Genomic DNA, 10,053 nt, shown 5'->3' on the forward strand with positions numbered 1-10,053 from the left:
AGGCCACAACAGTGAGAGGCCCGCGTACCGCAAAAAAATTAAAAAAAAAAAAAAATTAAAGCTTGTGTTTCCTTATTTATTTTCATTTTGGATGATCTGTCCATTGATGAAAGTGGAATGTTAAAGTTCCCTACTATGTTTGTGTTACTGTCGATTTCCCGTTTTATGGCTGTTAGCATTTGCCTTATGTATTGAGGTGCTCCTATGTTGGGTGCATAAATATTTACAATTGTTATATCTTCTTCTCGGATTGATCCCTTGATCATTATCTGGTGTCCTTCTTTGTCTCTTATAATAGTCTTTATTTTAAAGTGTATTTTGTCTGATATGAGAATTGCTACTGCAGCTTTCTTTTGATTTCCATTTGCATGGAATATCTTTTTCCATCCCCTCACTTTCAGTCTGCATGTGTCCCTAGGTCTGATGTTGGTCTCTTGTAGACAGCATATATACAGGTCTTGTATTTGTATCCATTCAGCCTGTCTATGTCTTTTGGTGGGAACATTTAATTCGTTTACATTTAAGGTAGTTATCGATATGTATGTTCCTATTACTATTTTCTTAATTGTTTTAGGTTTGTTATGGTAGGTCTTTTCCTACTCTTGTGTTTCGTGCCTAGAGAAGCTCCTTTAGCATTTGTTGTAAAGCTGGTTTGGTGGTGCTGAATTCTCTTAATTTTTGCTTGTCTGTAAAGGTTTTAGTTTCTCTGTCAAATCTGAATGAGATCCTTGCTGGGTAGAGTAATCTTTGTTGTAGGTTTTACCCATTCATCACTTTAAATATGTCTTGCCACTCCCTTCTGGCTTGCAGCATTTCTGCTGAAAGATCAGCTATTAACCTATGGGGATTTCCTTGTATGTTATTTGTTGTTTCTCCCTTACTGCTTTTAATATTTTTTCTTTGTAGTTAATTTCTGATAGTTTGATTAATATGTGTCTTGGCACGTTTCTCCTTGGATTTATCCTGTATGGGACTCTCTGTGCTTCCTGGACTTGATTGACTCTTTCCTTTCCCATATTAGGGACGTTCTCAACTATAATCTCTTCAAATATTTTCTCAGTCCCTTTCTTTTTCTCTTCTCCTGGGACCCCTATAATTCGAATGTTGGTGCATTTAATGTTGTCCCAGAGGTCTCTAATCCTGTCCTCAATTCTTTTCATTTTTTTTTCTTTATTCTGCTCTGCAGTAGTTATTTCCACTATTTTATCCTCCAGGTCACTTATCCGTTCTTTTGCCTCAGTTATTCTGCTATTGATCCCTTCTAGAGAATTTTTTATTTCATTTATTGTGTTGTTCATCATTTTTTGTTTGCTCTTTAGTTCTTCTAGGTCCTTGTTAAACATTTTTTATATTTTCTCTGTTCTATTTCCAAGATTTTGGATCATCTTTACTATCATTACTCTGAATTCTTTTTCAGGTAGACTGCCTATTTCCTCTTCATTTGTTTGGTCTGGTGGGTTTTTACCTTGTTCCTTCATCTGTTGTGTGTTTCTCTGTCTTCTTATTTTGCTTACCTTACTGTGTTTGGGGTCTCCTTTTCACAGGCTGCAGGTTTGTAGTTCCCATTGTTTTTACTGTCTGCCCCCAGTGGCTAAGGTTTGTTCAGGGGCTTTTGTAGGTTTCCTGATGAGGGGACTAGTTCCTGTTTTCTGATGGATGAGGCTGGATTTTGTCTTTCAGGGGGGGCAGGACCACTTCTGGTGGTGTGTTTTGGGGTGTCTGTGACCTTATGATTTTAGGCGGCCTCTCTGCTAATGTGTGTGATCATGTTCCTATCTTGCTAGTTGTTTGGCATGGTGTCCAGCACTGTAGCTAGCTGGTTGTTGAGTGGAGCTGGGTCTTGGCGTTGAGATGGAGATCTCTGGGAGAGCTTTCACCTTTTGACATTACGTGGAGCTGGGAGGTCTCTGGTGGACCAATGTCCTGAACTCAGCTCTCCCACCTCAGAGGCTCAGGCGTGACACCCAGCCTGAGCACCAAGACCCTGTCAGCCACACGGTCAAATTTGCCTCTCTAGGTGAACTTCAGCAATTCACTTAAGCTCTCTGGGACTCCATTTCCTCACCTGTAAATATCTGAGTTACAGAAACACAACTGGAGAGTCATGGTTTACTCCCATTCCACAGCCTTTCCCATGGTTAAAATCAGCAAGGGTCTAATGAGGTCTTAGGGAAGCCTTCAGCCAAACAGAAAACCTGCTACTGTTGGAGGGTCTCCTGCAGAGGCAGGGCGTGGCTGTGGCTGACCACGGAGACAAGGACACAGGCAGCAGAAATTCTGGGAAGTACTCCTTGTCGTGAGCCTTCACAAGTCCTCTAGTGTATACTTTAAAATTTGCTAAGACAGTAGATCTTATCTTAAGTGTTCTTATCACAAAATAATAATAATAGTAATAATTAATAAAGATGGTGGTAGGAAACTTCTGAAGGTAATGGATGTGTTTATGGCATAACAAGAGATTTATGATAAGGTATTGACCCACACGATTTCTTTTATGGAGGCTAAGAATTCCCACAATCAGGAAACCTAGGAAACAGCGGTGTAGTCCAGGGCTCAAGAACCAGGGAACTTGATGGTGTAAATCTCAGTCCAAGTTCAGAAGAAAATTGCTGTTCCAGTTCAAGCAGTCAGGCAGAGGAGAAAGAATGAATTCCCCTTTCCTCTGCCTTTTGTTCTATTCAAGCCCTCAAGCTTGGATGGTGCCCACCCACACTAGGGAGGGCAACCTGCTTTACTGAATAGGTGCTTATCAGATGCTTATCTCATCTGGAAGCATCCTCACAGACACACCCAGAAGTGATGTTTAGCTAAATATCTGGCTCCCCATGACCCAGTCAGATTAGCACATACAATCAACCCTCCTAGGATCCCATTTTCTAAAAGATTATGTGTAGAATGAGGCCTGTCACTGAGATAAGTGAAAATTCCTGGCACAGAGCCTGCCACACATTAGGTAATTAATGAATGTTTTCATTCATTTATTAATATATGTAAGCGGAAATTCAACATAAATGCCATTTCCTCTGCTGCCTTCTCTCATCACCAGAAGATGGTCCCTTAAAACACATTAAAACTTCATTTTATTTTTATTCACTTGGTGCATCCCTTAAGCAATTGTTTATACATCAAATACTGTACCAAAGGGCATTCATTTATAGGCAAAGTTTGTTGCCACTCACCAAGTAGAAGGGTTGAGAAGTGTGAGGCAGCTCCCACCACAAATAAAATAGCACACTCACTGTCTAGTGTTTTCCCCATTTATTTATTTTTTAAGTAGAAGGTTTTTCCTGACTTAAAAGAATTCCTCCAAGGGACGCAAGAACTCCTCCAAAGGAGGATTTCTTCAGCCCATTAACACAGCCTGGCATATAGTAGGAGTCACTGAAAATGTGTTGCCCTCTTAAGAAGAAGTAGTTGTTGGCTATTCTGATGAGCAGACACAGGGTGTATACCTGAATGTATCTTAGTTAGGTGCTCAGTTCAGGGAATTAAAGGTATACCAATGAAAAGGTATACCAAACTGGATGTCTCCAAAAGTATATTTCCCCAATTTCACCATTTTTCCAAGAATCAGTCCTCTACCAGTAGCATGGTCATACACCTACCTGTTAGCTTTCTCTGGCCTAATATGTGTTCTACAATGAAACATACAGTATTGCGTGGCAATCAAGTACCTTGCCTTGGGATACACCATTTGTTGTTTCTTAGATGAAGTGGGCCTGTTTCCCTCCATCTCCACTACCAAGAACCCCCGTTCCTCCCATCACACTGCAGTCAAAGGGATCTTCTTAAAATTCAGATACAATCATTTCATCCCTTGCTCTTGGAGTGAAGCCCACAAGTCCCTAAATGAGCCTGCAAGGTTCTCTGTGACCTGGTTTCTCTTGAATTCACCAGCTGCATTTCACACTAATCCTCTCATTCCTTATGCTGCAGCCACTCTGGCTTCTCAGTTCCTCAAGGCATCCTGTTTCACAGAGCCTTGCATTTGCAACTCTTTCTATCTGGAATGGTGTCCCCATCCCATGATTATGACATATTTACTCTTTAAGCCTCAGTTTAAATGTTAGTTCCTTAAGGAAGGCTTTCCTGACCACACCAAACTAGATCAGATCCCTACCATACAGGATAACAATACCCTGTGTGCTCCTTTTCTTCCACTTACCAAAATCGTACAAAGAAATCAATTAGCTGTGTAATGGTTCAATATCTGTCTATGCCCCAGGTTCTAATCTCCATAAAGGAGGAACCGTGTCTATCTTACTTATTACTATATTCCTGAGCCTAGTGTTATTTCTGATACATAGTTGATCATCAGTAAATATTTGCTGAATTGATGAATAAGATTGTGGAATCTCCTTGGAGTTGTTTCCCAAGTAATATTTCTAGCAGATGTGAAGGTCATTAAAAGGTGGAGGTCAGATTCATAGTCATCTGTCTTCAGATAAAGTAAATGTCCTACAGGAGATGGAAGTAGATAGTGGTTTTCATTACTGAAGAATAGAAAATAACTTGAGTTAACTGAGGCAGATGGTCCATGAACAATGCTTCAGAAATAAAACAGAGATTCTGACCTTTGTTGATCAAGATATATTTCAAAAGTTGTATATCAGGCTCACTTCAGCTCTACGTCAAGATCAAACTGTTTTCAATAATTAATGCAAATCTTTATACCTTTCTTTCATTCTACAGTGTCTTGGTCCTCTACATTATCTCGGGAAATAAACTAACTTTTTCTACTTGAACACTTCTTAGTTCATATCTCCTTTTCCTCTATTTTTTCTTGCTCTCTTTACCTACTTGTATTTTCCATGACAAATACCTAAATTATATACAATTGAATGTTGAGGAAAGTTTTCTTTGGTCAAGGCTGATTTCTACCCCACTACCCACAACCAAAGAAGGTGACTGTCCTTACTATGTAAGCAATAAGCTATTGTTTTGTAATTATTCAAGATACAAACATTAGCTTAGTGGGAAAAAAATATGTAGCTGAGAAAACACTAAACAATATCCAGGACAGGTCAGAAAAATAAATTTTACATTTTATAGCATGTTATTACTTATAAAACCCTTTGCCATTTCATCTCTCTTGATCCTGGCTTTAATCATAGCAAGGCAATTTTTACTGATGTGATAACTGAGGAAGGGAATATCTGGCTCAAAGTCATAGAGCTAATAAAGAAATTCCTGGAAACTAAATCTACATTTTTTTGCCTCAGTATGTTTTTGTAATTATGAGATCTGGTTCCTGGGTTAAGAGGACAAGCCAAAAGCCCAAAGGATGATTTGCAGGAACTTCTGAAGTGATGGAACTCAAGTCTTACTCTACTTGGGAAACCCTCATCCTGTTGAGAACTCTCTTCAGAGCCTCCTTCACTTCCTTGTTCCTCAGGCTGTAGATCATTGGGTTCAGCATAGCGATGACCACAGTGTAAAATACTGATGCAATGTTGTCCTTCCCAAGGGATTTTCCCATGTTACCTTTCAGGTATATGAATATCAGTGTCCCAAAGAAAAGAGCCACTGCAGTTATGTGAGAAGCACAGGTAGAGAAAGTCTTGGCTTTGCCACCAGCTGAACGAATCTTCAGAATAGCCCAAATGATGAACAGGTAGGATATAAAAATCACTGAAATGCTGGTTGTAATGACCAAGAAAGCTAAGAGGTAGATCACCCGTTCTCATGGTCTGGTCTCACTACAGGCAAGCTTCAGCAGAGGTGGGAGGTCACAAAAGAAGAAATCCATATGGTTGGACTTACAGAAGGAGATGGAGAAGGTACACCCAGTGCGGATCACAGAATTGACCATGGCACCACCATATGCCCTAGCCACCAGCCCCAGGCGGGTCTGAGGTGTCATGGCAGTGGCATAGAGGAGAGGGTTACACATGGCCACATAGAGGTCATAGGCCATCACGGCCGAAAGGAAACATCCAGTACTAGCACAGAGTGTGAAAAAGAAGAACTGGGTGGTACAGCGCTCAAAGGTGATGACCATCTTATCAGTACCCAAGGTCTCCATCAACTGAGGGACAATAACAGAAGAGTAGCAAATGTCCAGGAAGGAAAGGTGGCTGAGGAAGAAGTACATGGAGGTCTGGAGGCGACGGTCACTCTGAATCTGCAGTATCATCCCCAGGTTACCTCCTATGGTGATGAGATAAAGGACAAGAAACACAAAGAAGCGAACTGTCTGCAGCTCTGTCCACAGCTGGAGCCCCATCAAAATGAATTCTGTCACCACAGTGCCATTTTCTGCCATGAATCCTAAATTGCCCACTGAAATAAAAAAATTAAATCTCATTGAAGATAAAATAAGGTGAGCATGGCTTGATTTGATCATTTTCAGTAATGATAATAATCTTTGAGATTTGTAACTCATTTTACATTTTTTACAAACTTTATTTCATTTGATCTTTCAGAGATCCTTGGAAGCACATATGTTAATCCCACTTTTGAGAGAAGAATATCAGGGTCAAAGAGGTAAAGTGACTAGTGCATGATTTTATAGTAAAGAGGCAAAGCCAGAGCTAGAACTCAGATCCTTAGACATTTTCTAACTTCTTAGAGGTGGCAAATTGGAAACCTTCATCAGTCTCACTGAAAAGCCAGAAAATACCACTTTGTTGGAGAAAACCTAGTGGTATAGTCCTAAGGACATGGGCTTTGACATCAGACCAAGGTTCCCATCCCCTGAGACCTTGAGCAAGTTAATTCAACCTTCTGAACCTCAGTCTATTTGTTGGCTTAATGAGAATGTCAATGCCAATGTCACAATATTACTGTGAAGGACATCACTTATATACTGTACCTAACACTTGGTCCAATTCACACACTTAGAATTATTTTTTTCTAAATTCTGCAATAATGTAACATGCTTCTAACTTCATGCATACTCTGGAATCTTCTTATCTCCAAGTCCACAGCCCCCTGGAGTCCCAATAGCAACTCTTTCTTTGTGGTTGTTTCGATGTGCACGTGAACCCAATGGGCTTGGATACAAGACAGAGCTGTGAAGAGCAAGCACTGTTGGAACTTCTACAGCCTGTTGCCTGCCAAGTGTCTTCTTCCTCTCTCTTTCTGCCAAGCAACATGGCCTGGTTTCCAGGTTCACTTATTCCAGAGGAACAGTCCCATTATTTTAAAATGCCAGATCATTATCAATCAGTAAGAATCACGAATCAAGGCATTCCAGAATTAGCCTACAAAGCTCCTTAAGAGACAAAGCCATCACATCAAGTTTAGAATTCTAATAGAGATGAAGTTCTTGCCAGATATTTAGACAATCTTGTCTCAGTACCTTTGGATGCTGATCAGTTGGGGTAATGGAAATACTGAATGTGGACTTCAAAGGTGATTCTTTTTGTCCTCCATCCATCTTTGAAACAAAAACTGAATTTGAGAAAGATCTCATAGGATCTTAGATAAATAAGAAAATGAAACTTTCACCAATGTTTGGCAAAACCTGATCTAATGACGAAATAAACGTCAACATCTGGTGTTTACCCCTCCCCCACTGAATTCCTGATAATGTAATATTTAGGAGTTTTTTTTTACCTTAGGGCCCAATATAGGACTGACTTTCAACCAAAACAATAACTCACTGTGTTCTTGGAATTCACACAAATCATCTTGACCAGTGGGGGAGAAAAAGGGAGAGAGAGTATGTTCATTTAATTATTCAATAAGAATCTGCTGAGAACTTACAATGCATTAGGTGTTCTTCTGGTTGCTTGGAACAAAACACAAACAATGATCTTTCCCTTGTGGTGTGGTCATTCTAGCAGAAGAGCAAGGCTTATACAAAATACGTTTAAAAAAAAAAAAAGAAATATATTTTTTACCATGATAGAAGATAAGTGCTATGAAACACACACACACACACACACACACACAGAGAGCTTTGGGAGATCCAAAGTATGGAGAGGGGTATTAAATAGGATCATCAGGGAAGGTTCATTGAAAAGGTGATATTTCAGCAGATATGATAGGCATCGGGTAATTATTCATGCTTATTTGCACACATCATTTATCCACAAACAATAGAAAATGAAGACACCAGCAATGGACCACTCCACTTCCATTACACAACCTACAGAGTTCTTCCGGTCCTTGTGAAACACTCTCAAGGCAACTTTGTTCAGAAGTGTCAACCTCCTAATACAGAGAGAAGTCCCTAAGGCATTAGAGGCTCAGTAATCAGCCTACCATCACTCAGTGTAAAGGTAAGACTGGAATCCCAACAATATAGCACAGTGGCTAAGAAAATGGGCCCAGAAGACAGACAGAGCTTGTTCCAAACTCAGTCATTTCTGTTTGTATATACCTTGGGCAAGGTACTTGACCTCTAGCATCTTAGACTAAACACCCATGTAACAGCAATAACAGTACTGCTGTGCTATGGGAGGTAAAGAGATAACTCATGGAAATACAAGCTGTGCTTAGTACAGGGTAAATACTCAATACATGTAACTGTTACAAATATGAGTTTTCAACCACTAGTTCGTTCTGACATTCAGAAATTTCATTGATGCTCATTTTGTTACTGAGTCCAATGAGGCTCAAATGGTTAAACCAGCTGTCCCAAGGCCACACCAGGACTTTGGCTCTAAATTCATTGTGCTTCCATGAACCGACATATGGCTCATGATTCTGACCCAGGAAGTGAGACACTAGCCGAGCTCCAGGCAACCCCAGCTAGAGAAGCACAAGTCGGGAGACCCACCTCATCCCACCACTCCCCTAAGAGACACTTTTAGATCTCCTCTGAGAGAGGGGGATTAGTCTCCTTCGGAGCAGAGTGTCATGGTGGAGGAGGGGCCGCTGATTATGATGAGCCAGGGAGAGTATATGGTAGGAAGCCTGGAAACAGCACCTGGAGGCCTGAAGTCACATCTGCTGTCTGCCGCTGATGTACTATGTAAACTCAAGCAACTATTTTCCCATCTCCGGGTCCGTGTCCTCACGTGAGAAGGCTACACTCACTAACCTCAAACACTGCATCTTGTTCTACAACGTGGTGGTTCTCTTCTCTTCTTAAAAGTCCCATGAGAGAGGGAAAGGGCATGTATTAATAACAATAATGAAGAATGGCACTAAAACAGCACTCCATTTGGGTGAGATACTGTTCTAGGCGTTTTACATAAACTGCCTCATTGACTTTTCACAATCCCCCAATGACAGATATTGTTATTGTCCTTATTTATAGACTGGAAAATAGAGGCTTGCAGAGGTTAAGTAATTTGGTTAATCAAATTACTTAATTTGTAATTTGGTGGTAGGTAAACCACCAGGCTGGGATTTGAACCAAGGTCTGTTGGACTCCAAGGCCATGTTCCCAACAGCTATCCCATTGCTCACGAGTATGGTAATAATGAGTTAACATCTAGTGAGTACCAGAAATTTTTCAAGGCTTTATATACATTACTCTCTGTGCTTTGGCAAAGAGGAGAGTAAACCTAAGTTAAATATAGATTTTGGAAAATGACCCCAGTTCTGAAAACACTGCACATGTTCTCCTTTTTGCAGCATCATCTTTATTGGTCTTGTCTCACCTGCAGGGATGGGAGGGTAGAAGAGGTGCACGGGGCTACCATCAGAATCAAACTCTAATCGAGAGTGTGCAGCCACCAAGGAACCATCACCTCCAGCACAGGTTTGAGTGTCAAGACAAAAGTCACATGAAACAACCTTGTTCCTGGCTCCTCATCATTTCTTACATGTACTTTCCCTTTGTCCAAGTCTCACTCTTCATTTTTTATTTAATTTATCTTGCTGCATGCCATGCATTTTTATAAGCCAGTTTAAGTCTCTTTTGGAAAGAGATATCAATGAATAAATCAAGACAAAATAAAATCACCTGTTTGCCCTAAGCCAGGCTCATCAGAATGATCAGCCTTATCAGCATCAGACCAATAACAGTGCTGCCAGAGGACTTTGTCAAATGGGTTCTGGAAAGACAGTGCATGAACAGTGGGTCAGCCTAAATCAGACCCATCTGTGGATGATGAAGAAAGGCAGATGCTCAAGGGAGAAAATGGAAAGCTCAGG

At 40.5% G+C, this 10,053-nt stretch overlaps 1 pseudogene across 1 annotated transcript; it reads right to left on the reverse strand.

The window, feature by feature from the left end:
* Window positions 1–5,323: 5,323 nt before the first annotated feature.
* LOC307055738 (olfactory receptor 9I1-like) lies at window positions 5,324–6,265 on the reverse strand (annotated as a pseudogene). Its single transcript has one exon. The product of its transcript is annotated as an olfactory receptor 9I1-like (transcript).
* Between the last annotated feature and the right edge of the window lie 3,788 nt (window positions 6,266–10,053).

The sequence above is a fragment of the Hyperoodon ampullatus genome, assembly GCF_949752795.1.
Source record: "Hyperoodon ampullatus genome assembly, chromosome: 7".
Taxonomy (NCBI): Eukaryota; Metazoa; Chordata; class Mammalia; order Artiodactyla; family Ziphiidae; genus Hyperoodon; species Hyperoodon ampullatus.